A 15,483-nucleotide genomic window follows, 5' to 3' on the forward strand; every position below is an offset into this window, starting at 1 on the left:
CACATTTAATCAGGTTCACCTTTATGAGGATCTTAACTCGCTATGTGGGTAGGAAATTATTCATTGCTGCAGCGGGTATAAGCTAAAAAAAATCCTGAGTCCCCCCGCAACTGACTGGACAGATCCCCTCTTGGCCAAGGAGACCCCGCAGTAAACTTAAGAACTGGGTTCCCAGCCATGATGGAAAGGGAGGCAAAACACATCTCCTTATACCCCACCCTTTTGTGGTTTAGACACAATAACTCATCAGCATTAATGTTAAAGTAGGGATCATCAGACTGACAATAGAATATCAAATTATAAACAGTACCTAAGGCCATACCATGCAAGGGTTAAGTCATGCAGGCTACACCTAAATAATAAACTACGTTCTAACTGCCACAAGAGTTTTATTTTTCTCTAGCAGCTGAACAAGCACTAGCTTCAAGTTAAACAATATGAAAACAATGACAATTCATCCAGCCCACAGACACTGACTGATCCCCTGTTCCACCAGCCATGACTACAGCTTCGGTTGGACAAGAGACTGATTTCAGGAACTTTCTCCAGATAAGAAGACCACCACCAACCATGGACTGGTTCTGGCCGGTTTACAGAGGCTGTGCAGTTGAGTGCCTTCATGTCCTGAAAAGACCTTATGACATATTATGCCTAATTGTCATATATTGAAATATTAAGTCTCCATCCTAAGGTGAACATGGGTCGTATGTTACATGCATGCTTGTTCAATATGCATGTGTGGGGACCACCTTTATGAATATTCATAGCCTCTCCTGTAACCTGTTGAATATGTATGTCCAGGCAACCCAGTCAGCATAAAGCTCCTGCCCTAACCCCCACTCCTTTGAAATGCTTGTCTCTGGTCTTGGCTGGTGGCTGTATTTCCCAGCCTACCGGATGGCCACCTTGCAGGATGTAATCCCTCACAAGAAATAGTCTCCCCTCTCTTTTCCAAATCTATACATTTTTTTTTTTTAGGTTAACAGGTGCCAAAGGAAAATAAACAATGCAGAGAGAGGGGACAATGCACATCTATCACGAGGCAGAAGCAGCCACCGGGATGCTGACATTGTGAGGGTGAAGGGCAATCAGCTGTCCTGAGGCAGAGGAGAGCAGAGTTGAGAGTCAAGCACTAGGGTGGAGATCAGAAAACACTCCATAGAAGGGGCTGCAGGAAGACCTGGTCCCCAAGCTGCTTTGTGCCCTGAAGCACATGTGTGCCTCCTGAGCCAGAGAGTCCCAATTCCTGCAGGATTCCCGACCCTGTGGGAGTCCCGCTGGTAGACAGGGATAGTGACCGTTCTTTGGCAGCAAGAGTAGGACGTCTCTCAGTGCACGGATGCTCTGGTCTTACCAGCGTGGGAGGCTCCCACACACACCACGCACATGTGGCTCAGCTCGGGCTGGTCCCCACACCCCTATGCACCTGAATCTTACTCTTCAAGACATCCCACTTGGGAACCTTCCCAGATCTTCCTGGGTTCTCTTGTTCTTCCTGACCAGTAATGCATCTTCCCTCCAACCTACCCTGTGACCAGTGGCTCTCTACTTTTCACTGACTTTTTTTTGTTTGTTTTTTTTTAAAGTCTCCCATTACAGGTTTGAAATGTGACTTGAAGAATGAGGCTTTTGTTTTGTTTTGTTTTGTTTTTGTCCCTGTCAATCCCAGCAGAGGCCTTGCACGTGGTCAGAGCTTGAGATCACAGACGGTCAGGTCATCCTGCTCTGACAAGACCACCCCACCCCTACCCACTATGGCCATTTTACAGAGCAGAAGACCGAGGCCCAGAGGAGTGATGAGATTTGACGTTAGTCTGCCGAGTCTCATCTTGTCTGGGACAGGAAGAGCCGATGTCCCTGGTGGGCTCCCGTTTAAAGCCCCAGTCTCCTTCACACTTGTAAATCCCTTCTCCACACTTCGGTTGAGGGAACCTGAGTTAATTTCAAGGGCTTTCAATGACCATTTGCAATTAACTGCATGGGAAATATCTTCAGTCAATTAGCTTTGGCACTTTTCCAGGGCTGTCAACAACTGCTCTGGAGAAATCAGACTTAATTATCTTGTTGTCTTTTCTTCTTTGTTTTTTAATGTTAATCTCATTTGTGAGGGTTTCTGTAAACAACTAGGTAAGCAGAGACTTAATTTGAATGAAGACAATTTGGACAAAGTAACCATATTTTACCAACAACTGGAAGGCTTTAAAAACCTCAGTTGAGTCTGTCCTATAGTTTATGGGATCTCCATGTCCTCCTAAAATCACTAGAATCCCGCTCGTAGGGAACAGAAATTTAGCCCTATAGGGATGCTCACTTTTTCTCTTGACTTGTTTTTTGAGCAGCAAAGAGCGCAGAAGAAGAACTCAGGAGGGGACAGCCAGCGTTTTGTTTGGGTTCACCCTCTTCAGATCCAATAATAAACTTACTGAATTAAACTAAACAGCCCTTTAATAGCAGTAACTGATGGCTGCTTAGGGAGGAAGCAAGATGCAGCACAGCATTTAAAAACAAGACACAAGGAAGATTAGCAGGGGTTTGCAGTGAGCGGCTGTCTCTTCTGCTTGCTTACCCATGCATTCTGCCTCCAGGAACAGCATCCTCATTTTCGTTAGCAACCAGTCCCCTGCCAGGACTAGGAAAATCCTTGGCGTTTGAGGAAGGATGAGCCCCCAGCACCCAGTTCTAGTTATGGGCAGTTGGTCAATTCCACTGCATTGTCTGGCCACAGTTGTTGGCTTGGGATGGAAAAATGACCCAGGCTGGGCCAGTGAGGGTCAATCATGGGACGTTTTCTGAGCTGCCATTTTTCTGTGGTTGGTGCTGGGTTGTAAACATGAGTATCTGGTCCTGTTACCAGCTATGTTGCCACTTCATGAGAAGAGTCAGCTTCATGAGAGTGAAGGAAAAACAAAGGAAAGCAGAGGAGAGAGGGAGAAAGAGAGTTTCCTGATGCAACAGTTGATATCTGAATCAAGGTACATCTTTGACTATTAGTTTATTTGGCTAATAATTCACTTTTTTCCTTCTTAATGCAATTTGTGTCACAACTCAAAGAGTCCTTACAAATAGAATGTTTGACAAAACATTATCAAGGTAAAAAAATGATAACTTAATGACCAGGTATGGTGGCCAGTGCCTGGAATCCCTGGACTTTGGGAGGCCAAGGCAGGAGGATTGCTTGAGCCCGGAAATCAGGAGTTCAGGGCTTCAGTGAGCTAGGATGCAATCACTGCACTCCAGCCTGGGCAACAGAGTGAGACCCCCTCTCTCTTAAAAAAAAAAAAATGACTTACTATTTATTGTCAACCATATGCAAGTAGTAAAACCTGACTTTTAATTGAAGTTCCCTGCAGAGCCTGAATGATAAATCAAGGTAGGATGAATCTTACAAAAGGAATAATCAACATTTTACTTCTATTCCTCCATGGCCCTGGGGCACCTGTAGCCTTCAGAATCCTCAAGAAGTTGAGTGATGACCTCTCAGTGGCTTCCCTCTCAGGCACTTCTCTGATGACAGGTCCGGAGATGGCTCAGCTGTGTCTTGGCTGTCTGGAGTCTGTAACCATTGCCATTCCCATCTGGCATGCAGTGCCAGGGGTGCTGGGCCAGGATTCCTGATAACTGACTGTGTGATCTTAGGAATGACACACTGCTACCCCTTTTCTCAGATGCCCCACAGCAAGGTGGCCAGGCTAGCTTTGGCATGGTTTCCAGGGGTCCAATCTGTGATACCAGCTTCTTCCTGTATGAGGCCCCTCAAGACCCCCGTTGAGTCCTTGTGTCACTCTTGCCCAATGGCAGCTCCCCTCCAGGGGAACTCACATCCCTGACCCACGCGAGATCGCAAACAGCCCTCCCTACTGAAGCCTGGGTTCTCCAGAGCTCCTGGTTTTCCCTCTCAAAGCCAGCATGACATCAGCACGCCACACTCCACTGTACTTTTGTTTCCCTCACTCCTTGACATTGGCTCAGAAAGAAGGGAGAATTCCATACAGAGCTTTTGCTAGAATTATGCTTTTGGTCCCCAGGAGGTTCTTGAGGGATCTGAGAGAGTTGGGAACACGGACGGCAATCAGAATTGACACATGCTTCCGGGTCCTTGCAAAGTGTACTGGGGAGGGACAGATCGGAGGCTTTGTACCTGTTGCCACTGACATTCATCATACAACTGAAAAGTGAGCAAGACAAGAAACCCTCAGTGTAAATTTGAAGAGAAACAAGAGAAGAGCTGGACACAGGACTCATCCCTGTGGGCCGAGGCAGCCTGGCCTTTAATCGGGGGAGAACTGAACTTTAAGGCTTCACATGTGTCCTGCAGGAAGGAGGAGGAGGATGTACCCTTAGTGGGCTGGGTTCAGGGGCATCTGTCAACCCCACTTTATGCACTGAAGCTGGCCATACGGCCACATGCCCAGCTCTGAGCATGTCCCGAGTCCTGTCTAGCACACTAGAGAATCAATAAACATTGAAATGTCATGCTTCTAGGAGCCATCCGTCATGGTAAATGTTGTTGCTCAATAAATGTCCACAGAGGGTAACAAACTGTGTCTTGCAGAGGACCTTTCGGCCACCACGTGCTCTCTTTATCCTCCCACTGGAATCATCACGGGGCTCTCCTGGGTTCAAATTTAATAGTAAGGGATGAAAGCCTGCTTCTGAGCCTGAAGCAAAGTGTATTGTTGTTTTTTGTTTTGTTTTTGTTTGTTTGTTTTCCCTGAAGGGCTGGGCATGCCTGATCTGTCATCCTAACCCCAGAAACGTTGTAGTTATCATTGGTGCTGTTTTCCAAACATTTGCAGTTCTCTCCACATCTGGTGCAGGGTGGCTGCACCCTGGCTCCTGGCTATACTTCCTGGCTCCCCTGTGATCGAATGCATCCAAATGATTAGTTTTGACCAATGTGCTGTGAACATAAGTAACACAGTTTGCTTTTCAGATTGGAGCATTTAATTGTTGATCTGAGACCCTCTTGACGTATCTTCCCTTTTGATATGGTGACCCAGAAGGTTAAATATGGTGGCTCCTGAGTGACTCCAATGAACCGAGCCTTCTACCATCTTCAGTGGACACATAGCATGTGCAGGAAATCCACTTTTATTGTTGAACTTATTGACATTTGGAGAGTCATTTGTTAATGCAGCATAGACCTAACGTATTCTGACTGATACAGGCTCCAGACTAACAAGATATTTAAAATAAAGGCAAAAATATCAACTGACCCTCTCACCTGCCCTAAGCATCTAAAATAACCCTATAAACCGTGCCGCAGAATTAAAAGTTGCCCTTCTGGTTAAGCATGGCTGCTTCTGCAACACTGGAGAGATTTCTGGTTATATCTCCAGAAGAGTCCTAGCACACAGAAAAATGAGGCATCTTCCTGGGCCCACTGATGTTCTTTTCCCAAGCAGAGCAGACCTAAGGAAACTTCTGGTCTCAGGGAAGAGAGCACAGAGTAAGTTGTAAATGTTGTCTCAGGACTTAAGTGGAGGTGTGACTGCTGTTTCATTTGCCCATCCTGGAAACTTGTCTAGAAAAGCTGTCAGGCTTGGGAAAGTGACATATGGTGGAACTTTGCCTCTAGCGTTGGCCTCGAGAGTTTGAATGAGGACATGAGGTTACCTCATGTTCCAGCAGGAAGCAACTTTAGTCTCTGAGTCCCAGCCTCTGCTGAAGTTAGGAGGCTGAGCCCACAGGAGCTGCAGTAGGGAAGTACGTGTGTGTTCTAGGGATGCAGGAGGGGACAGAGAAAGCAGGGCATCACCCTATGTATGGGTGAGAGAGGCTGCCCGGGCACTGCTTCCAAAACACAAGCGGAGGAAAAGTGCCAACATGGCAGAGTCTGGGCCTTCTCTCCTTGTCCCAACCTAACTCCTGACAGGGCATGTCCTAGGGGCCACTTGTTGGGGTCAAAGAGAGACTCCTTCTCTCTCCCAGCAGGAAGAGGTATCAGGACTGGTGTTTCTGATGTAGCTCTGTGTTCAGACTGCTCTACAGATGCACAGGATGGACAAGGGGAGTGGATCACTGACTTCTGCATTGCAGAATCCCAGGCCTCAAAGAGCCCCTCTTCAAAGCACCTTCACCACTGCCGTTGAGCTCTCAAGCTTCACTTCCAGAAGGCTGCTGGCTGTGCATTTCAGAGTTCAATGCCAAAAGTTGGAGAAGGCAAGAAGTATAGCTTTCTCCTGTCTCTAGGAGGGGATGATGTAGGTCAAGGGTAGAAACCATTTTTCTGGCAGGAGCTTTTATTGCTTTTAATATTGGGGAGAGGGGCATAGTGTCATCTGCTGGTTGTTCAAGAACAGCGAATCCCTTTGTAGGTGTTTTCTGGGTCGCAGCCCCGCCTCCACCCGTCTGCATCTGCTCACTTGCATGGTTCACAATCAATACTGACAAAGCGGTGGCTTCTTGGATAAGTGAGATAGCATGGAAAAAATATTCCTACTTTAAGTCAGATTAGCTCTGAGCATCCCAGAGGGCCAGGGGTTCTCCGGGGGTACATCTCTGTCTTTTCCTTGTCACACTTCCCCCTGGCCTTAACATCAGCAAGTCATCACTGGCCGCCTCACTTACCTGGAGTTCTGGGTTTGCTCCCAGCTCTGGACTCCGGGCCACCTGGAATTCTGAGCAGGTTCCACAAAGTCAACCCTTACATCCTAGCAGTGACGCTTTATATTCCTTTCACAACAATACCTTTCATTCTAGAACTCATTCTACTTTCACAGCTATTACTGCATTCACTTCTCACAGGCCTTTCAAAAATTGAAAAATGAATTTCCATAGTGTAAGTATAGTATCTGCAGTTCCTTTATTACCACCAGGAAAACCAAAACCACTTACAGAAACATACAGTTAAGGACAGCATGGCTTTTTGTAAAATCAAAAATGACATATTTTTATTATTTTCCATCTCTTCTTTCTCCCTCTGCGTTTCCATAATGCACTTTACCCTTTCAGGAGGCCTTTCTTCTGATTGTGTTATATACATTCTCACTTTAGGATTTCTGCAATCTCAGGAAGTATTTAAGCCCAATATCCTTATTCTTTGTTCTTGTCTTACTCTCTTTTCTTTCAACAAAGCACTGTAAATCCTTAACTTTATTTTTGGAAATTGCAATTGCTTTTTTTTTTTTTTTTCTTCCCAGTCTTCTCCCCCCTGGAAAACTAAAAATAAAATTCTAAGCCCCCAACTGATGGGACAAATTCCCTCTTGGCCAAGCGGATCCCAGGGAAACCTTAAAAACTGAGTTCCTGGCCATGAAAAGACAGGAGGTAAGACACACCTCGTTATATATCTTCTCTTTTGCAGTTTAGACATAACAAATGACCAGCACTAATGTTAAACTAGAGATCACGGGACTGACAGAATGGACTCTTTGTGGCAATAAGATACCAAACTACAAATAAGACCTAAGGCCATGCCAGGCAAGAGTTAAGTCATGTACCTTACACTCAAAGAATAAACTGTGTTCTAACTTCCCAGGGGATTTTCTTTTTCTCTAGCAGTTAAACAAGCACTGGCCTCAAGGTAAGTAATATTAAAATAATGACAATGCATCCAGCTCACAGATGCTGACTATATGACCCCCTGTTCCGCCAGCCATGACTAAAGCTTTGATTGGACAAGAGACTAATTTCAGTAACTTTCTCTAGCTACGAAGACCACCGACCATGGACTGGGCTCTGGCTAGTTTACAAAGGCTGCACATTGGAGTGCCTTTGTGTCCCGAAAAGACCTTTTGACAGACAGGGCCTAATTGTAATTCACTGAAATGTTAAATCTCTACTCCAAGGTGGCCATGGCTTGTATGTAACATGCAATTTTGTTCAACATACATACATCAGGACCCATTCATGAACATAGCTCCTCCTGTATCCTGTTCAATGTGTACGTTTGGCCAACCTGTTCAGCTTAAAATTCCTGTTAAACCCTTCCCCTCCCTCCATCGAAATTTGCCTGCTTCTGGGCTTTGATTGGAGACTATGCTTCCCAGCCTGTCAAAATGGTCATCTCGCAGGCTATAACCTTTTATAAGAAGTAAAGCTCTCCTTGCCAAATTTGTGAACCCTCACGATTTTTCAGTTAACACCCCTAATCTTCTCAACTTGCTCCAAAATTTACGTAACGTTTTCAGATAGCCAGTGTTTTCCTTTGTATGTTTTTTAAGTTCTACAGGTGTTTTCTTCCTTAATTAACCTCCTTAAAATTAGGCACTCATTCATTCAGTTGCTTATTCACTTATTCATATAACCATTCAAAAAATGTTTATTGAACACCTATTATGTGCTAGACACTGTTCTGGGTACTGGAGAACTGGAGACAGCAGTGAATGAGATAGGCATAGTCCCTGCTCATGTGATCTTATATTTTTATAGAGGAGACTAACAAAGATTTAAGTAATTAAGAATAATTACCTCAGAAAGTGATACATGCTCTGAAGAACAATAAAACAAAGTAGGTTGATAAATGGTGATGGGGGCCAAGTGTTTTTAAAAAGGGTTAAGGAGACCTCTTTGAGGAAGTGGTGCTGAAAAGAGACCTGAATGATGCAACGAAGGCAGCCATGACCTACAGGAGGAGGAGACACCCTGCGGGAAAGCCCAAAGGCAGGAAGGCACTTGGGATGTTCGAAGAACAGCGAGGAGGCCAGTGTGGCTGAGCTTGATGAGTGAGGGGAGAGGGGCAGGAGTGGGGCCAGAGAGGTGGGTGGGGGGCCTTCTAGGTCATAAGCAGACTTTGGAGTTGGTCTAAGTGGGATGAAATGCACTGTAGAATGCCAAGTAGGTGGTGACATCATCTGGTTCTTGATTTAGAAAGATAACTCTGGCCAGGTGTGGTGGCTCACACCTGTAATCCCAGCACCATGGGAGGCCGAGGCGGGCAGATCATGAGGTCAAGAGATTGAGACCATTCTGGCTAACATGGTGAAATCTTGTCTCTACTAAAAATACAAAAATTAGCTGGCCATGGTGCTGTGTGCCTGTAGTCCCAGCTATTCGGGAGGGTGAGGCAGGAGAATTGCTTGAACCCGGGAGGCAGAGGTTGCAGTGAGCCAAGATCGTGCCACTGCACTCCAACCTGGCGACAGAGTGAGACTTCATTAAAAAAAAGAAAAAAAAAAAAAAGAGAACTCTGACTTCTGGGGGAAGAATTGAGAGCATGTGGCAATGGAAAAAGAGAGTTAATTTAGGAGGCCCATTGCAGAAGTCCAAGAAAGATAGTAGTCCATTGGATAGGATGGAACCCTGGAGAGCAGGGGAAGCAATGAATTCAAGATGTACCATGAGGGTAGAGCTGACAGTAATTGCTCACGGGCTGCACTTAGGGGACGAGGAAAGAGAGGTCCATGGACCACCCCTATGTTTCTGGCCTCAGTAAAACTGGATGAACAACTTCTATCAAGGAGGTGGGAAAATAAGTGGAGAAACAATGTGTGGCAAAGAATGAAGGGTTCAGGTTAAAACATATTAGGCTTAATAGATAAATGGAGATATGGGAGAAAGCAACTGGATAATTAATGGAGCTGAAGATACGGACTTGGGGTAGAAAAAAAATGTTTAAAGTCATAGGACCAGGTGAGATCACCAGGAAGTGAATGAGGAGGGGGAAAAAAGCAGTACAAGGACTTATTAGCCACAGGGAACTTCAAATTTTAAAGGTTAAGAAGGAAGGTGGAAATCAGCAAAGAAGATTTAAAAGCAGCAGCCTGTCATATAGGAGGAAAATCAGTAGAGTAATGGCTCCTGGAAGCCAAAAGAGGAAAATACTTCAAGGAGGGCATAATAAATGATGTCAACCCTTGTGGACCTTACAGCAAAACTCTAAGGCACAAAACAGGGTCTTTGTTTTGTAGCTATGGAAATTAGTACTTAAAGAAATGAGGTGGTCTGCCCAGAGGGATGCAAACTGTTGGAAACAGAGCCAAGCATAGAACTACATACCAGGGTGCCCTTTCCCTTAACTCATGCCACAGATCTCCTTGTCTGCATTCCCAAGAGGGGAGAGGCCTGAGAGGGTCAGCAACAGCACCAATAGGGAGCAGAGCCAGTGCAATTCTGCTCTTTCTGGTGGCTTGACTGAGGAGGACCTTAACACCCTTCACAGAGAGACAGAGTTGGGTGTTAAACTTCTATTTTCCTGATGTGCATCTTTCAGAAGGTAGAGGATGATGCAGCCAAGGGCTAGAGGCTTTACCATGTAAGCAACTATTTGTACCTTTCCAGAGGGGGCAGTCCTGGTCTTGTAAACCATCACAGCCTGGACTAAGTGATGGATGAGCAAAATAATGGTCTCTCTTTGATTAGCTAGAAGTTCTGAGGCTCCAAGAAAATCCCTCGGAAAACATATTACCAGTTCTTATTTTTAATGAATGACTGACATTGGGAGATGTAGCTTTGTGGGTATCTATTTCCAAGATAGGATGCACAGAGAAGGGCAGAATTGTTCCTCAGGAGGTTTCCGTCTCTTAATCTGACTATAGCTGACTCTCCTGTAAATAGTGTCATAGGAGAGGTAAATCATCTGTGATGAGGTTCATACCAGCCTTGCCTCCGAACTGCACTACCATCCACCCGGTGGTGCTAGCCAGAAAACCAGGAAAACTCTTTCCCACTCACTTCCCACGTTGGACTTAGCACCAAGTCTTCGCAGTTTTACCTCCCAAGTATCTCTCAAACTTAATCAAGTCTTTCCATCTCCACTGCTACTGCTAGGATCCAAGCCACCATTAGCCTTGGCTGGACTCCACCGATAGAGACTCCTAATTGGTTTCCCCACCTCTACTCTGAACCCTCCAATGTACTTTCCATGCTGCAGAACAATATTTTCACCTTCTGCGTAGAACCCTTCAAAGTTTCCTATTGATCTTATGATAAAGACCGAACTCCACAGCGTGACCCCCGCTCACACCTTCCTTCTAATCTAAACTGAAACATCATTCTATCATGAAAGCCTTCTCGGACCACCCTGTGGATCATGGATTCCTTTGTTATCTGCTCTCTCAAAGCCACATTCCTTCACCTCGCAGCATTTACCTTGGTTTGGAATGATGAGCTTCATACTGCGATGGTTTCTTCCTTACCACTGGACAGGAAGTCCCATAACCTGTCTGTTTTTTCATTCCACTGTGTCCCCAGCTGCATCTTCACAGCTGCCACATAAAAGAATGAATGACAGCATGAAGGAGGCTGAGTAGAGCCAAGATGAGTTCATTCAAAGAAGAAACAAGGGGGGATCCATTGCCCTTGGAGAACTGGGTGCAATAGCCTGACAGCAGTGAGTTTTGCTCCCTTCCCAAAGTACTTCTGCAGGTCATAGCCTAGGCTCCTCTCAAAGTCCAATAACTTCATCTGCAGATGCTACCCCTGTTTGCTCTATCCGCTGCCCCTGAACGTCATTAATTTCAGCCCCTCTTTTGATCTCCACAAGAAATACACTCCCACAACCATGTTGTATATTTCCTTAAAATGTGGCACTCATGGGGAGGAGTCACCTCGAAGACAGCCGTCCTATCTTCACTTTTCCCCATCTCTACTCTTCTATTCCTTCCTGGATTGCCTCTCCATTCTCCCCACCTCTAGAGCACTCCAAATTCTCCCTTTGTAATACATAGCACCTTCCTTGTTCCTCTGCAATCTTGATGCCACTCAATGCTCAGATTGGAGGAAGATCTCAGATTCTCTCCCCAAGGTTGCACACAGAAACCCATGAAGAACCTGAGAACAAAAGCCCTTGCCCTTAGTATGATATAAGCTCCTTAAAGAACATTGAGCATTATAAAGGGTTAAAGAATCTGCCCACTGCCCAGTCATGAGGACAAGCTACAACATAGAGATGGTAGAATCTAGGATGCTTTAATGAAAACAACACTAGAGCTAGTTCTTAGCCTTTTCTCGGACATCACTCTAGTGTGACCTTAATAAAGACAAGGACCCTTGTTAAAAACCATCTGGGAGTTTAGAAAACTGTGGTATCTCAGGTCTTCCTCATCATTGGAGATTCTGGTTTAAGTGTTTGAATGGGACCCAACAGGGGTATTGTAAGACTACCCAGATGATTCTAATGTTCAGCCAGCTCTGACGATTTCTGATGGAACATCTCTTTCCTTTTATAGGTGAGGAAATTGAGGCTCAGAGAGCAAGTAGCTTAACAGACATCCTGTTGGCCATAATTCTATTTTTAAATGGTTTAAAAGCTCAGTTTGTCCTTTTGAATCTCAGCATCCTCATTCTTGGATTCTTTATTTATATCCCAAATGGCTGGACACCTTTGAATTTCTTCTTTCAGAGAGGATAGATGGTGTTATACTTTCTACCTTCTGGCCTATAAGCATTTTTTCCATTGCATTCTTACCAGATGGCCACTTGGGTGGTATAAATGCAGCACCCTGAACTGTAGTGTGAATTAGCTGGGGAACTTGTTAAGTGCAGACTAATTGAGAAGATCTGGGTGCAGACTGAGATGCTACATTCGCATTTCTGACATGCTCCCAGTTGATGCTGATACTGCTGATCAGTGGACCACAGTTTGAGTAGCCAGAGTGAAGTGGAGTGTTACAGTTTCTGTTTTCCCGCCAGACTTTCTGCCTCATTTTGTCGAGTGCTTTTACAAAAATTTATCTTGTTATTTTTTCTTGAGAACCCCGTCCTTAACCACAGGGATTGCTAGCATGTTATTGGAGAAGTTCTATTTTCCCTGAGGTTATACTAAGAAGTGTGTTAGTAGGAGCAGTCAGGAGACATCATGCCTGTTATATTGGGAGACTGTCTGCTGCAGCCAAGCAGAGCCAAAGTGAGAAGTGGACGGAAAGGTCTCATGGTGGATGTCATCATTTGAGCCTCTGAATTTAACTGTATCTAAAGATTCATCCCAGAGTTTTCCAGTTACCTGAGTTGATAAATTCACGCCACTTTTTCCTCCTTAGGCTGATCTAAGTGTGTTACAAACCTAATGGGCTAAGTTGAGGTGGTTTCCAAGGTGGTGAGAATGTTCCCAATGCTGGCTGAGGATTTGGAAATGTTTATTAGGCAATAGTGAAGCAACTGGTTAAGCTGTTACCTGTAGAGCTGAAGCTCTTTCCATCTTATGACTTTGTCCACTGTGCATATTGAAACTGCAGCTTTAGAAAGATGTCAGAATGTTAGTAAGCAATAAGATCTTCAAACAAACAAACAAACAACAACAACAACAACAAAAAACACCAAAAAAGAAAGATGTCACAATGCTGAAGTAGGTGGCCTTTTTCTTTCTTTTCTTGGTACACTAATAAATATTCTGAATAAATTACCAAATTTTAGTTTCAGCTACCTGTCTGAAGGCAGAAAAAGAATATCATGTAACTGTGGTGTGCTGCAAATCAGCTGTCTAAGACAGTAGCCAGTCATATCATCACACAGCCTAACAAATTCTTTGCATGAAATTCAAGTTAATGCAAGGAAGGAGAGGGAGAATGAGAAATTGCATTACTTATCTGTCATTGCATAGCAAACTACCATGAAATGTAGTGGCTTAAGACAACAAACATTGATTCCTGTCCAGTGTCTGTGGGATAGGAATTCCAGCAAAGCATAGGTAAGTGACCCCGGCTCACAGTTCCCTCTCACAAAGCTACACTCAAGGTGTTGGCTGGAGCTGTGTTCTCATCTGAAGACTCTGCTTGGGGTAGAGGGAATATTTGCTTCTAAGCTGTCTCATGTGACTGGCAGACTGGATTCCTTGCTACATGGGCCTCTTGACTTGGTTGTCCCATAACATGATAGCTGGCTTCTCCAGGGTGAAAGATTGAGGAGAGAGCAAAAGAAGAGGTGCCCAAGACAGAAGCCACAGTCTTTTTATAACCCAACGTCTTGGAAACCTGTCAATAAGTCCAGGTCATGCTCAACAGGCTGGTGAGAATATTAGGAGGTGGTGCTCACTGGAGGTAATCTTAGAAGCAGCCTACCACAGAAACTCATTGAGAAATAAGATTACAACTCTTGAAGGTATACCAAGTCCCTCCTAAATAACTTTTGCTGTCTATTCTTTTTTTTTTTTTTTTTAAGTAGACATGGAGTCTTGCTCTGTCACCCAGGCTGGAGTGCAGTGGTGTGATCACAGCTCACTGCAGTCTCTACCTCCAGGGCTCAATTGATTGTCCTACCTCAGCCTTCCAAGTAGCTGGGACTACAGGTTTACGCTACCATGCTCAGAGAAATTTGTATTTTTTTTTTATAGAGACGGTGTTCTGTTATGTTGCCCAGGCTGGTCTTGAATTCCTAGGTTTAAGTGATCTGCCCACTGGCCTCCCAAAATTCTGGGACTTCAGGCATGAGAAACCACATCAGTCCTGTCTGTTTTTTTTATCAGAGCCCAAACCTTCCCCCCACATGGGGACAAAGAGGACAGTAAATCTGCCTGAGCACTTGGTGATGGTCACAGGCAGCCGCCGCAAGTGAAGCTATAAGGTTTGGTTCCAGGCCTCGATGGGAGGAGGACTCTGGCCTGTTGCTAAAAGCCAGAAACAGCATCTCAGTAGAACTCAGATGCAGAGATCCTGGCACTCATGGAGATGAGGGATTGTTATCCAGAGTGTTCAGCACTCAAATTGATCAACCATTAATTAAGTTTTAAGGGGACTGTACAAGGAGAGAAATTCCAAGCCTGGCTAACAGGGCCATGATTATTGATCTCTTCTAAGATCCCCAGGTCTGTGTCACCTGGCCTAGAGAAACGCATTGTTAAGCAGGTGTTGTTATCTTTTCTTCTTTGCACCCCTCTCAGGAATGGGTCATGATAGCCAAGAGAGCAGAAAATAGGCAGCCCAATGGACTGACCGAGGACTTCTTTCACTATCAGGCTGGAAACCCTTCTGTTTCTCCCCTGCAGGAGCAGTTATGACCCTTTGGCCACCAAAGTCAATCCCTCTCCTTCCCTTTTCTAAATCGGGGTTACTAGTATGTTAATCCTATTTTCTCACTATCACTGTAACATCGGGCTTGTCAAGTGTGGCTAAATCTATCCTTGGGTCTCAAGTTGCAACAGGTTGGGGGCCCACGCATGACCTTGAATGAGAGGGATGCTCATCTTCCAGATGGATTTGCAGGTGGATGCAGTGGCCAGATGAAATGCTGGGTTGTCTTCCTCTGAGGAAAAGGTATGTGAGTGTTTTGATTATACCTCATATTATAGCATCATATTGGCTGAGAACACTTCGTGGAAATGAATAAAAAGAAAAAAGGGCGCTTGAGTGTCAGATCATAAGACTGAAGAGAGTGGAATGTGGTAGCTGTGGCTGTGTTCTTTTGGCATGATTTCACATCTCCTTTTCCCCTAGTTCTTTGGGGAGCTTCTCTCGCATTCTATGGGATAGTTGGGTGATTGTCATCAGACTACTTTGTTCCTCATCCTCAGGGCTTCTGTCTCTTGCAATAGAAGCATTTTAACTAAAACAGGTATCTACGGAATATTTTGATCTCATTCTCTTTCCTTCATAAATTTTGTTGATGTCT

The 15,483-nt window shown here is 44.9% G+C and overlaps 2 long non-coding RNA genes across 2 annotated transcripts in view; both read left to right on the forward strand.

The window, feature by feature from the left end:
* Positions 1-15,483, forward strand: part of LOC102118019 (uncharacterized) — a 300,399-nt gene that overhangs the window by 272,428 nt on the left and 12,488 nt on the right. The window lies entirely within an intron of this gene.
* Positions 463-15,135, forward strand: LOC102116445 (uncharacterized). The gene is made up of 3 exons (XR_010582276.2): positions 463-2,972; positions 7,143-7,269; positions 15,008-15,135. It is a non-coding gene; the product is annotated as an uncharacterized lncRNA (long non-coding RNA).

Source organism: Macaca fascicularis, chromosome 16, assembly GCF_037993035.2.
Source record: "Macaca fascicularis isolate 582-1 chromosome 16, T2T-MFA8v1.1".
Taxonomy (NCBI): Eukaryota; Metazoa; Chordata; class Mammalia; order Primates; family Cercopithecidae; genus Macaca; species Macaca fascicularis.